General features: G+C 43.8%; 1 long non-coding RNA gene across 1 annotated transcript; it reads right to left on the bottom strand.

Annotated features, from left to right (window-relative positions):
* Nucleotides 1–218: 218 nt before the first annotated feature.
* LOC120906777 lies at nucleotides 219–1,816 on the bottom strand. The gene is made up of 3 exons (XR_005740161.1): nucleotides 1,423–1,816; nucleotides 525–819; nucleotides 219–435 (listed from the first exon to the last, which is right to left on the bottom strand). It is a non-coding gene; the product is annotated as an uncharacterized LOC120906777 (long non-coding RNA).
* Between the last annotated feature and the right edge of the window lie 12,903 nt (nucleotides 1,817–14,719).

The raw sequence follows: 14,719 nt of genomic DNA, 5'->3' as shown, positions 1-14,719 counted from the left end.
TTAGTTATGTCCCCCTACCCTAAGGTAAGGGCTCTAAACTCCAACGCTTCTAGTAAGGAAAACCACTCAAAAGTTTCTATGATCGCCTGGACGATCAAGTGTTGAAAGTCCGCTTCGAAACAGTATCCACTTCAGTTCTGTCTATTTTATCAAACGATGTTTGAAGGCCACCCTGGCCAACGCTAACTCAAAGCGCTTCTCATTCTCATTCTCGGTCTGACAGCTGCCAACTTAGTGTGTTTACTGCTAATCGCTCCGAATTTATCCACGATTTTATCCGTGTAATCGGTTTTCGCTCTAACCGATTTTAGTTTTGCTGAGTCCATAAGTGCAGTTCCCGCGATCCTAGTATTGTTTTCCTGACGATAACTACTGTGTTCACGATATTTTCGGCTTCTATTCGTGGCTCCTTCGACGTTCATCCGCAGCTTGCATCTAAAATGGAGGACGTGTGTCATGCATGTTCTGATGCACTGGGCCCGGTTGAAGGCTCAATTACGTGCCTGTATTGTGAGGGTACTTACCATCTGGCGTGCACGAAAGTGCCCATATCAGTGATCGACGAAGTGAAAAGGATGCCTTCGCTGCACTGGAGTTGCATTGCGTGTACTAATGCGATTGGTAATCCGCGAAGCAAAGTGTTTAAGGGTACGGGTATGCAAGTTGGCTTTCAAGCCGCCCTCACAGCTGCCGTTGAAGCAATGAAGTCCAGCTTAGTCCCACCGGTAGTGCAAGAGATTCGGGATGGCTTTGCCGGATTCGCCGCGTCCCACTCAGCATCCTTCCAGCACTGCAACCAATTTTCCCCGGATGCACTTCCTAACGGAAAAAGACGGAGATTATTCCGCGAAGTAGTTGCATCCTCGGATACCATGTTTGTTGACAATGCAGCAACCTCAAACATCACAAATACCAACAACACACACCGGATCGATCGACCTTCACTACCACCTATTATAACAGGCACCAATACTACCTCAGTTCCTATACCAACTGTGTCACAAATACCAAAAACTGAATACCTGTGGCTGCACCTATCAAGACTGGCTGCATCCGTCACCACTGAACAAGTTATCTCGATGGTGAGTTCGCAGCTGGACACCCCAGACGTAATCGCTTTTAGCCTATTAAAAGCTGGAACGGTTCCTAACTCCCTGAGTGCGATAACATTCAAGGTCAGGATCCCCGCTGTCCTTCGTAGCAAGGCGCTTAACGCAGCCTCTTGGCCGGCCGGGCTCGGTGTGCGTGAGTTCATCTCGCTCCCGCCGCGATCTCTTCTATCACGCACACATCACACGAACACTTACATATCACTACCGCAACAATCCCGCACTCAACATTCTCCGGTAGCGCCACAGCCCTGCACTCAGCTCTCACCTTTACCACAACAGTCTCGCATCCAGCACAACAATCCTTACTCACCTGCACTTATCCGTGAACCTTCGCAGACACAAGCTGAACACTCACCAACCGATATGAATCGCACTCTCACTTCACCTACTCTTCCGTCCACATCACGAGCAAAAACGCGTCAAACTACAATGGCTCAATTTTTTCCGAAGTAACCGCACCACAGCAGCGCAGTCATATGGTACTCACACGGTCCGAGCAATCTCTTCGACAACACAGACACTCATCATACACTCACCATCTACGATAAGCTCCGTCATCTCCAACATACCAGCTACTAACACTTCATTACATCAAGCACCCAGCGATCAAGCGACGCGTATAACCGTGTTTTATCAAAATGTGCGTGGTCTGCGCTCTAAAGCCGATGAGTTCCGCTTATCGGTAATGGAGACTGAATACGATGTATTGGTGCGTACCGAAACCTGGCTTGATCCCTCTGTTCCCACCGCTCTCTTGTTTGGTGATGAGTATCGTATTTACCGTTGTGACCGAGATACCACCAATAGCTCTCACTCTCGCGGGGGTGGTGTTCTAATTGCATGCAGTGTTTCCCTCTCGTCGTACGCGAATCATGTGCTGTGCCAGACACTCGAGGTAACATGCATCTGCATTCAGCTAAACAACCATCGTTTGTATATTGCTGCAGTCTATCTTCCACCAAATCACAGCACAGACGAGACGAAAATAAATGAATTGCTAAAATGGGTCAATGAAATTTGCGCCTCCTTATGTCCGGATGATAGATTTTTACTCATCGGTGACTTTAATCAGCCTACTCTCTCTTGGTCACCTGCACCTGTCGAACAAGATACGGCTTTTAGTTTTTTCGAGCCTCATACTCAATCAGCACGATGTGCCCAATTAATTGACGGATTGCACCTGAACGCTTTATATCAACTCAACAACAACAAAAACTATCTGAACAGAACTCTTGATCTGATTTATGCAAATTGGCCAGCTGCTTCAGCCTCATCGTCCATACGGACCTCTGATACCCCCCTACTACCGGTCGACCACCATCATCCACCATTGGAGTTCAATCTCAACATTGATACTCCTACCACCCAACTACCATCTAATGTTGCGGAAAGGCGGATCGATTTTAGTCGTATTAATTTGCCTAAGCTCGAGAGATTGATCTCACAATATGACGAATTTTTTGACTGCTCGATCTTTTTAACTCTTGACCATGCTGTCGATGATTTCTCTCAGTTTATGCGAACGGCACTTAACGAATGCGTCCCCGTCAAAACGCCGCATCGAGGTCCGGCCTGGGGTGACCGCACACTACGTACACTGAAAAGAGCGAAACGTGCTGCATATCGTAACTCGCGCGATCGAAGGTGTCCCGCTTTGCGGGTTTACTACAATAGCGTCCACGCACTTTATCGACGTTATAACAGAATCTGCCACCGCAGGTACCTACGTATTATAGAAAAAAAGCTGCGCGTGCATCCTCAACACTTCTGGACCTACGCAAACAATAAGCGCAAATCTTCCGGTTTCCCATGTTTGATCCGCTACAAGGGGAACCGAGCTTGCACACTCCCAGATATGTGCGATTTGTTTGCTACACGTTTTGAGGACACTTTTGTTTCTGAAAACATGCACCCCGAGGCTCTTCATGCTGCACTTTCTAACACACCCGCAGATGCACTTCGTCCCATGCTTCCGGTCATTGATACCTCGTCAGTCACCCGCGCCATAGACCGCATAAAGATGTCCTACACCGCCGGCCCTGATGGCATCCCGGCAGTGATCCTGAAAAAGTGCACTGCGTCGATTGCTCCAATACTAGTAAAAATCTTCAAGGAATCACTACGTTCATGCACCTTTCCTGTCTCCTGGAAGGTCTCATGGTTAACACCAATCCATAAGAAAGGCTGCAAGAATGAGGCTTCTAACTATCGGGGCATTACATCGCTAGGGGCCATCGCAAAAGTGCTTGAGCTGCTTGTTTATGAACCGTTACTGGCCTCTGCCCGCAATTACATCAGCCCGAATCAGCACGGATTTGTCCCTAACAGATCAACAACCACAAACCTTATGCAATTCGTCAGTAGCTGCCATAAATCCATTGATGCTCGCCTTCAAGTAGATGTCATTTACACCGATTTAAAAGCCGCCTTCGATAGGATATCTCACGTCATATTACTAGCAAAACTCGACAGACTCGGCCTCCCAGATCCCCTAGTTGCTTGGCTGCGATCATACCTAATGGGCCGCACTTATTCCGTTAGGATGGGGCCCCATTTATCTAGATCCCTCCGTGCATCTTCTGGCGTCCCTCAAGGCAGCAATCTGGGACCTTTACTATTTGTCCTTTATATAAATGATGTCTCCACGATCCTTCCTGCGGATAATCACCTGCTCTATGCGGACGACACCAAAATCTTTCGGCAAATCCAGGGACCAGACGACCATCGCATACTCCAGGCTTCACTAGAAGAATTCGATAACTGGTGCACGCGAAACTCCTTAACCATTTGTGTTGATAAGTGTGTTACCATCACCATCAGCCGTTCGCGCTCTCCAGTGCATTTCGACTACACGCTAAACGGGCAAACTTTGCAGAGAGTCGATTGTGTCAAGGACTTGGGTGTTTTCGTCGACGCGAGACTCACGTTTGAGCAACACCTTGATCACGTTGTGACAAGATGCAGTCAATTGTTAGGCTTAGTCGTTAACATGACTCGCGAGCTCTCTGACCCAATCTGCACCAAAACTCTTTATTGTGCTCTTATTCGATCAGTGCTGGAGTATGGCAGCGTTGTGTGGTGGCCCTCCTCTGCTCGGGGGTTGCGCGCTTGGAGTCCATCCAGCGTAGGGCTACCCGTTTCGCGCTCCGTTCGTGGGGCAGCAACAACGACTACACAACAAGGTGTTTGTTGCTCGGGTTACCCCAACTCGACGACCGAATACGAAATGCTAGGCTGGCTTTTATCGTTGGGCTTCTCAATGGTAGCATCGACTGTCCGGTTTTGCTCTCATCGATACAGCTGTACGTGCCTGCAAGAACTCTCCGCCCTCGGGCGATGCTGGCCATCCCAGAGACAAGGACCGCCTTCGCCTCCCGAGACCCGTTTTTGCGTATATGTCTTGCTCTGAATGCGGAATCTGATGCGTATGAGCCCGGCATGACGATGGCAAATGTGTTGAGTCGCATTAATTTACTTCGCGCCTCTCGCCAGAATCTTTAGCGTCCTTGTAATTGTTATTGTTGTTATTATTGTGTTATTGTAACGCGTGTGACTATTTTTGTTTTATTCCTATTGTACCCTTACATATATCGAGAGGGCTTATGAGGTCCGTCGATCATTTAATAAATATACAAATAAAGCAGCTAGAACATAGCTTTACTTTTTATATTAGCGCCAGCTGGATGACTTTCGGAATAAATAATAATAATAATAATAATAATAATAATAATAAAAATAATAATAATAATAAAAAGAATAATAATAATAATAATAAAAATAATAATAATAATAATAATAATAATAATAAAATAATAATAATAATAATAATAAAAATAATAATAATAATAAGAATACTAATAATAATAATAGTAATAAAAATAGCAATTATAATAAAAATACTAATAATAATAATGATAATAATATTAAGATTAAAAATGGTGAATAATAATTTAAAAAAATAAAATTAATAATAGTAATGATGATGATAATAATAATAATAATAATAATAACATTGTTTTGTTAGAACATTTGAAATTTGTCTCGTTTTTCAACTCAGTATGTCTTATTTACTAATAATCAAACAACATGCTCGAAGAACGCTGTTTGCCACGTGTTACTTTGCATACCTTCAGGCTCATTATGAAGTATTCAATACATAAAATATTAAATAATAATTACATACATAACGCGTGCTACAAAAAAATGTTTATTTTAACAGTTATACTCTGTTATTTAAATTGAAAAAAAAAACAAAAATAATGAATATTAAAAAAAAACTTTCCAGCAACAATAAAGCACATTTCTAAAAAAAGAGTTAAAAAATGGAATGTGGACGCTAATCGGCACTTCGCTGCAGCGCTAACGCACGACTGACTGGGCAATTGTCACGTCCGTTTCCTTTCCATTTATTTCACCAATTTCCTTGCCCTCCTCCTTCCACCACCAACGCCACTCAAACCGGCCAAAGCCACAGCCAAAAACAACGGCCATCAATAAACGGGCCGCCGGCCGGCGAGCGAAATGAAAAATGCTTCACCCCGCTCCCCGGACCCCGGCCGGGCGATTGTAAATTGATGCGCGCTAATTTAAAAAGTGTTTTATTTTTTCAACTGGAATAATTATTGGTACGAACGAAAATTTATATGCAACCGCCTATCGGCAGGGCGGGCAAGGGAGTTGGTTAGAGGGAGAGTTGGTGGGGGGGTGTCCGCTACCATCCGCTTTGCCGCTGGAGCGGCTCGGTTCGCTTCACAGCACCTATCCACGCTTCACATGCTATCGTGTCCCGTTGCATGTGTGAATGTGTACCACACAGTTGTGTGTGTGCGTGCAAATTGGTCTCGCTTATCTGTCCGCTTACGCGTCGCTCTGGACCGATCACACGATTGTATTTCTCTCGCCACTTGTGTGTGTGTGTTTTTTTTTTATACGTCCCGATTTTGCTTCTCCAATGTGTCTCCGCTTCATGCGTGTGTATGTGTGTGTGTTTGTGCGTTGCAGTTGCATTTGTCTATGTCCACTCGTTGTGTCTTGTGCCGGCGCAAGATAAAAAGGACATCGACCGATGCAAACAGAACAGAGACGAAAGGGATGGAGAGGGAGATTTTAAACAGAACCGTTGTTCCTTTTATTTTTCATGCGTTCCGGTGGCTGTGGCTCTTTAAATTTATATTTCATTTCTTACCCACACCACCACCGGTGCATGCGTGCAGGGTGGGTAGTTATTTTATCTGTCAATATTTCTTCCACCGACACGTTTGCTCTTTCTGCCAGGATGGGGCGATGGGGAACAGAGCAAGAAACGATTCGTTATTTATTTTTACCGATTTCCGCTGCGGAAATGAATGGCCCTGGGAAAGCAGTAACTGCTAGCGAGTCAAGAGCAAACACGACAGCACTATAAAACCACCAATGAAAAGTAACCGATAGCAAAAAGTGTATCAAATCAGTGATGACAAAACTATTGCAGGTGCCGGCAGCCTTTCAGCCGGTTGCTTTGGGATGCATCCGATCGGAAGGAAAATAGACCGACCGAGACGCTCTCTGAATGCTTTATTTCAAATCAAATACTAACACAAAAGCCTTTCCTTTTCCATGTAACGGGCGGCACTGTTAGCGGGTAACGAATTGCATACCTAAAAGGCGCACTATGATGATGATGCCATAAAGTTGCGCCTAAATGTATACCATTTTAGCGTACACCGCAACGGATGCTTTTTTAACGCGTTTGCTTTTTTTGTTCTTGTTTTTTGGCTCTTGTTTTCCCAAACCACACACTTACCCATGCAAGGGTGAATTTTATCAACCGAGCCGTGCGAATTCCGTTCTTTACACTGCGCAACGCGCGTGGAGCTTTCTGCCAAACCCCCTCAAGGGTTCAGATGTATAGTTTTTATCCCTTTTTATCACCTGCTGGGAGTATCCAATTTTTGTGATTTTTTTTGCTTTACTTTCCCGTCAGTATTTTAATTTATTCGAACGACAAATTTCCCGCTCGCGCGATCATAACGCGGGCACGCGAATTTCGGGAACCGGGCTGTTGCGCGCCTTAGGCTGCCCAGTGTATCCGGTGGGGAAGGCTTTACCACGTTTTACTTTTGCTTCCTGCATTTTTTTGTTTTGTTTGGATTGATAATTTTTGTGACACTGGTGCCAGCCGCTTCCATCGGGTACCTGCTGACCCGGTTAGCCTGGAGGTTCACTGGTTTTTTTTCTTTTTTTTTTTTTGACAGTAGCTCGAACTACAAATGTCACTTTTCGGGTGTGCAGATTTTCACATTCAATCCGATGCAACCGAGCGGATGGGAAAAATGGCGGCCCGCTGTGAAGTCGGCTAGAAAATTTGTTGCCCGTTATCGGTACTACTTCGAAACAAAAAAACAATGCAAAAAAAGACTATTGAAAAAGAAGAAAATCAAACACATACACACACAGAGAAACCTTGTCGAAACACACTCTACAGCGCATACCACGGCAGACTGCGTCCCGCAGGTCCCGGCCGGCGGCGTAAGCGGAATAAGAAAACCGTAATTTCGAATACCTCCTCCCTCACCCGGTAGCGCCGCTCGCCATGGCTTTGCGCGGGATGCAATGGTGTGAACATTTCCAATCAGTCGGAGAATTCTGCCACTCTCCCCTCCCCTCCCTTCCCGTTCTTCTCCCTTGCCCCCTGGCGGGAACGCAGCACCAGTAAGCACATTCGCCAAACCCTGATTTAGCGCATACATTTAGGCGTTTTTGGTCCGCTGTGGTCGTGCACATGCGAAAACCGCAGCCACGAAAACCACTTGGAAAGCCGCGGGACAGGGCAGAAGCTCATTTTCCTTCGCGTGGGAAAGGGTGGCTAAGGGGAAGAGGAGGTTGTTGCAGAAATTTCATCGAAATTAATTTCCATGCGTTTCGGCGGAAGGCCGGCCGGCACGGCGCGCCTCGCGCTTTGGGTTTTGGAATCGCTCTGAATAGCGATGATTAATTATGCATCTCTCTATCAGGTGATTCGAACGTGTGTGTGTGTGTGTGTGTGTGTATGCGCGTATGTGTGTTAGAATGTTTTACTGTGCACACAGCGCAAGCATGCGATCCAGCCACCCATCCCGAGACCGAATATTGGTCAATTTATGTTGTTTGCTGTCGAATTACAGCGTAATTGGGAAAGGATAACAGCGCCGGTAGCGCCAACCGTGCCGGCTGGGCGTCGGCCGAAACCCGATGGCGGAAGCCGACCAGCACTCGTCGTGTTGCGTACGCGTGGCGAAAAGCGAAGGGAAAATGTTCGGGCGTAGGGAATAAAAAGCAATCGAAATGCATCCGTTACAAACAGGCCGGCATGCTTTGTTGCTACAGCTAATGTTTGTTCTACAGTGCATTATCGACGCCAGCCGGTTTTGTTTCTCTATCTCTCTCTCTCTCTCTCTCTCTCTCTCTCTTTCTTTTTTACTTCTAAGCACTGCAAAAGCGCCTGAATCGCGGCTACGTTGTACAAACAAAATTTAGAAAAAAAGAAAAAAAAATCCCCCCACCCCCCCCTCCCCCCTCGAAAACATGATTGCGCAGAGGGTAGGGTAGGAAGGGAAATTAACTTCATCCACTCTTTCCCCTCCATCAATGCGCGCGAGCGCTCCTATAAAGCGTTACGCCTGCAACGCCCGAATGTAGGCAAAGCCGGGCTTTGGCTTTGCTCGGCTTCCCGTAAGCCGCACACTATAATTACACGGTAGATAAAGTTAAACAATTTTCACGCTCCGGCAGGCACACCCGTTCCGAGCCATTTTTCTCCCCCCCCCGTCTCCCCACCGTATCCAGGTTTTTTTGTTGCTGTCGCTGTCTGTTTGTTTGCGCCGTAGCGTAGATAATAATTATCTTCCGCTTGCATCATTGCGCTTTCCGCGGTGCGCTTTGGCGACCCGCGTTTTTGTTTGTTTGTTGCGCCCACTTCAATTGCGACCGATTTTAAAGCGAGCTTGCTGCTAATGCTGCCCCCCCCCCTTCGGGGTTTGAGTTTGATTTCACTAAACACACGGGCACACAGCGGCATCCAGCGGCCCGACTAGAGTGTTGTGATTTTGGATGCAGGCGTTTTTTGTTGCGTTTATTTCCTACCCCTTTAAATGCACACCAAAAACTCGATTGCAAAAAAAAAACAGGGAAAAAGGATGAACCGATAACAAAAAACAACGTCGCTCCCGCACAAAGGAAGTGCGTTGCGGTGGGGCAGGAAGTTCTAAGCAAATGCTCATTGACGCGGAAGTACAATGAACACATTTTCCGCGGGCGATGCAAAATTTCGCCCCCTTCCCTCCCTCCCCCCCCCCCCCAATCCCCGCTTTTGTGGCTAACCGTTCAACGCGATCAGCATAAGCTGATAAATGCCGCGAAACTGCGTATAAGCGCGCGAAGCGATGCGCCCGGAGGGTATGCAAAGCTAAACGGGCGCGCGTTTGCCGATTGCGCGTCGTGCGAGGGAGCGTGAAAAAACGAAAAAAGCAACACACACACACAAGTGATGAGCCTATATCTATCTTCCGCGTTGATGGCCTCGGCCAAGACCTAATTGAATACTAACCTCCCCGGGGGGGGGGAGGGTGCGAGTCTCCGTTTTGGTGCTGTAACGAGCCCTAAAAAGTGGCACCGATTTTCCCACTCAATTATGTTTTTATATATATATACACGTGTGTGTGTGTGTGTGTACATGTCATACACCCAAATGACATGCCATCATGCCGCGGGGCCATTCTGGGAGGCATCATTCCCCCCCCCGCCCCCAGAAAGCACCATCCGGAACACCGGAACGCACAAGAACGCCGGGTCAACGTTCACCCTTTCCAGTCGCCGAGGGTGAGCGACATGTGTTCGCGACGGGGAGGGCGATGGGGAAAGTTATTTATGACACCCGCTCAGCCACGACCCGAAAAGCCACCCTACACACACACATGCACACATGCACACAATGGAGGCCGAAATCAAAAGTAAAGCCGGCCGGATTGTGGGTGAAAAGCGTGAAAGTGAATGGATCGCCGGATGGTTGGCGGCGGAATGGCAAGGCCAGCGGGGCGAGCAAGTGTTATCCTGGGCTGAGCCCCCCCCCGCCCCCCTATCCCTTCCCGTAGGGGGCTTACGACGCCGATTACCCGTCTCAGTCCCCAGTCCCAGCGCATTTTTGAACTCTCGAGCGCCGATGCCGCCGGGACCGCGGTACATGAGATGACAGGACCTCGTCGGCTCATAAATCAACATTCGCTGCTCCCGGCGCTCCCCAAGCCTTGGCAAAGGTTTATTTGAGAGCAACAAAATGAATAAAAAGGCATCTCCCTCCCTCCGGTCCCGGAAACGATTGTCGGCGTACCGTTTTTTTTTTTTTTTTTTGGTGCCCCGCCCGCGTTCGCTCGCTGGTGTTTCGCTTGCTTTTTTGTTGGCCTTCTCCACTCCTTCGCAGCAAGCTTAACCCGGAATGTCACGGGAGATTTTTTGTGTTGCCTTCACTGTGTGTGTGTGTATATGTGTGCATGTATTGGACGCTGCTATTGTTCCTTGTTGCGTGCTGCTCGCTCGGGACCGCGCCGAACCAAGGACACTCCATTAGAGTCTTGTTGTGTGTGCGCGGCCCTCCGGGGCCCTCGGCGTTGAATGACATTATAATATTAAAAATATCCTGCCTCCTGCCTGCACCCTACGTGTATGTGTGTGTGTGTGTCTGTGTGTGTGTGTACAAGCGTTACCATGCGCGTGGGTGTTTTGCTAGCCATTTGCCGTGCGTGCCAAGCGAGGTGAAAGTGACATCGGATCGGTTTCGGCTTTTAATGGGTCGATGGCTGCAACCTCGACCCCTCCTCTGGGAACTGATGCGTGAAGGGGGAGGGTAGGTGGGTTGGTAGGTGAGCAATCGGTTAGTTTCGGTGTGCATTGGAGCAGGTTTGGCCATGATTAGCGGTTAAAGCTGACGCCGCAGGCACGAATGAATGCGGCAAAAACGCATGCGATCTGGCGTTGGCGTTTAGAGCTGCGAGTTTCGTGGATAGGTATAAACCTTGCAAACCAACAATCAAGCAACATTGGTTTTTGAAATAGTCTGAATAATACTATACTAATAATTAGTACTATAAATGATCATAATTATATTAAAATATTCAATAACCAAAACCAACTTCACTGATGTCACTTTTTTGTCCACACAAGCGCTTCCGGCGTTACAGCCAAATGCGATCAAATCATCCCATGGATGCACTAGAATGCCTACGCAACCGTTGTGTGTGTGTGTGTGTGTGTGTGTGTGTGTGTGTGTGTATGTGGCATTGTGACCTCCAAGGCAATAGCGAGCGCCAAATGTGTGGACGGTACGGCAACTGTTCACTAATTTATCTATGCGCTGCCCGCTGCGATGCCGCACTTCCCGTGCGATAAGCCCGTCCGCTGGTGCTGCCCCATGTCTGTGTGCTGTCTGGCAATGGGACGCCTGCCATTGGTTAGCTTTAGATGTAAACGTACAAAAGGAACCAGAGCAAATGGTTTAGCGACAAAAACATAACACACAGCCCTGCGCGTTGTGTGTTACCTCAGAAATGCGCTGAATTTAGGTTTGCTTCCCCAATGACTGCGACAACTGTTGATGATCTTCGTATCATCATAATTCGTTGCTCGTTTGGAGACGCACCCGCAATCTGGGGTGGCTCCTTTATCTTTGCACCCAGGCTGGCGCGAAAAGTCAACAAAACAAGCGCGCACTCTGAGCACGGCTGTAGGGGGTGGGGGAATCCCAAACAGTCCGTCACCACTGCTGACTGATGCTGCTGTTGTAACTTTTGGTTAAACGTTGGGTAAGGGTTAGCATACACTTAGAGCACAAACGCGACTGACTAGTAAAGCGATAAGTCAACTTCAATATTGACTCGATTGAAGTAGTCAAAATTATGCTCTCGGGCAGGTGGAATGGGAAATGGTTTGATTCGATGGTAGTCGGTATTGCAGGCAGTGTAGGCGGAAACAACAAAGGAGAGCAATTAAAATAAGCAACGTTGTAGCTGAACTTTACTTTCGCTTTTCGCTCTGACCGATAACGACAATGTTTGCTAGTAAATAATATCTTAACAAAATAAATATTTGTTTCGTTTAGCATTATGGTTTGAATCAATGTCAAATGAAACGTGATTCATTGTTTTTAATTCGCACAACACAAATGCTACTTACGTTTAAAAAAAAACATGTTAATTCAATTAATATGATATTAGGCATTTTACAATGGGCTGAAATTTACCAACAGGCTCTAAACAGTGTATTATATAAATGAACAAATCCATTTCAATGACTCACTCGTTATGTGGGTGGCTTTTGTCCTTCATTTCGTATGAAAAGTGAAGTAATTCGTTCCAGTTCAATAAAAGTGCAGGTATCTATAGGGATTATATGCATCACAACCATACGGAACACCTCCAAGTGGCAACAGTAATGCATTGATCAATTCTTATTATCGACATTCTCGCCTTCATGAGCCAGTAGATCAAGAATGCATGCATGAACACACTCATCGATACATCTCACACCTGTGAGACACACGCTTCTTAGGAAGGTACACTATCCTCTACAATCCTCGTCCAGCCCACTCCTACGGCCGCAGAGAGCCTCCAATGTTGTGAAATAAGAAGGAAGCAAATGAAGCAGTTAAACTGAAGACACTACCGCACTTACTCCACCTGTCGTCGATAAGCGCAGCAAAACTCTCAGCTCCGCTATCTGATCTGAAAAGAGTTATCTGGATGTGGAATGGACGCGCCTATAGCCTACTCCGGATTTTTTTTAAATTTTTGTACGACTTTGTGAGTTTTGAACTGGCAGTGGGCGTTCATGTGTCACCCTCCTTACACTTATCCGCCACAATTAAACATCTTTTGGAATCAGCTTGATGTTTAACGATTATTAGTATTGAAAAAGTTGGAAAGGTCATAGGTTCTTGCACGTAACCAAAATTTATTTGCTCGTTATGCGAAATTTACTGGTTAAGAGGGATATTCGCATAGCATTGAGATTTGCTCGTAATGCGAAAAACGGTATAAGGGGTACTCATTATAAGGGGTTCCACTGTATTATTAGTTTGTTTATAATAACTATTATTATCATTATTATTATTATTATTATTGTTATTATTATTATTATTATTATTATTATTATTATTATTATTATTATTATTATTATTATTTTCATTAGTATTATTATTATTATTATTATTATTATTATTATTATTATTATTATTATTATTATTATTATTATTATTATTATTATTATTATTATTATTATTATTATTATTATTATTATTATTATTATCAATATATTTATTATTATTATTATTATTATTATTATTATTATTATTATTATTATAATTATTATTATTATTATTATTATTATTATTATTATCAATATATTTATTACTATTATTATTATTATTATTATTATTATTATTATTATTATTATTATTATTATTATTATTATTATTATCAATATATTTATTTTTATTATTATTATTATTATTATTATTATTATTATTATTATTATTATTATTATTATTATCATTATTATTATTATTATTATTATTATTATTATTATTATTATTATTATTTTTATTATTATTATTATTATTATTATTATTATTATTATTATTATTATTATTATTATTATTATTACTATTATTATTATTATTATTATTATTATTATTATTATTATTATTATTATTATTATTATTATTATTTTGATTATTATTATTATTATTATTTTTTGTTATTATTTTAAAAGTTAGTATTATTCACTCACATAAATAGCTCGAATTACAACAATAAACAGTACTGATAACATGTAAATAATCAGTACAAATAAGAAAAAAAACATTTACATCAATAATAATAATAATAGTATTCATAACAATAACAATAATAATAAGAACAACCATCACACTTATTTTAATAATTACTGATAAACATTATAATGAAAAAAACCGCGAATCTCGTGGGAGGTTCAGGCTCTGTTTAGGGTCGGTCTTGTCGTACAATCGTCCAGTTTGGTTGGTTGTTTAGCTTATGCCTTATTTGGCAGATACTTTGAGCATCTCTGCTTCATTCGTTTATCAACGTACAATCGTCAGTTCGCAAAAATTTACAACATACCCGTCGTGGGTTCAATTCTCCTATGGACCGTCCTCCAGTATCAAGGCTGCGTGGCACTGGTTAAGTCCCGAAAGCCTGACATACCGTCAATAGGTCATTACGCCAAGAATAAGCAGTACAAATTATTAATGAAGAATTAAATTAATGAAAATCTACCTGCTTTTAATAAGCACTAACTACATGCCGATCGAGTTATCATGCGTAGAATATCTTTTCAATAAGCGACGTTAAGCAACGTTCTACTGTAATAACTATAGTCTTACGCTCCTTTTACTAGTTGTAGTTATAAACTTTTTATTAAATGTAATACAAACTTACAAAAGCTTTAATAAAAAAAGCCAATGTAAATCTAAAATACAAACAATAATATGAAAAAATTACAAATGACTGAAATCGAATCATCTTCGGTTGATTCCAGCGCTAAAAATAGACGAACCTAACAAAAGGAGTAGCATGAGCGGC

The sequence above is a fragment of the Anopheles arabiensis genome, chromosome X (assembly GCF_016920715.1).
Source record: "Anopheles arabiensis isolate DONGOLA chromosome X, AaraD3, whole genome shotgun sequence".
Lineage (NCBI taxonomy): Eukaryota > Metazoa > Arthropoda > Insecta > Diptera > Culicidae > Anopheles > Anopheles arabiensis.
The sequence above is the reverse complement of the archived record's forward strand: the minus strand, read 5'-3'. Positions and strand labels throughout refer to the sequence as shown.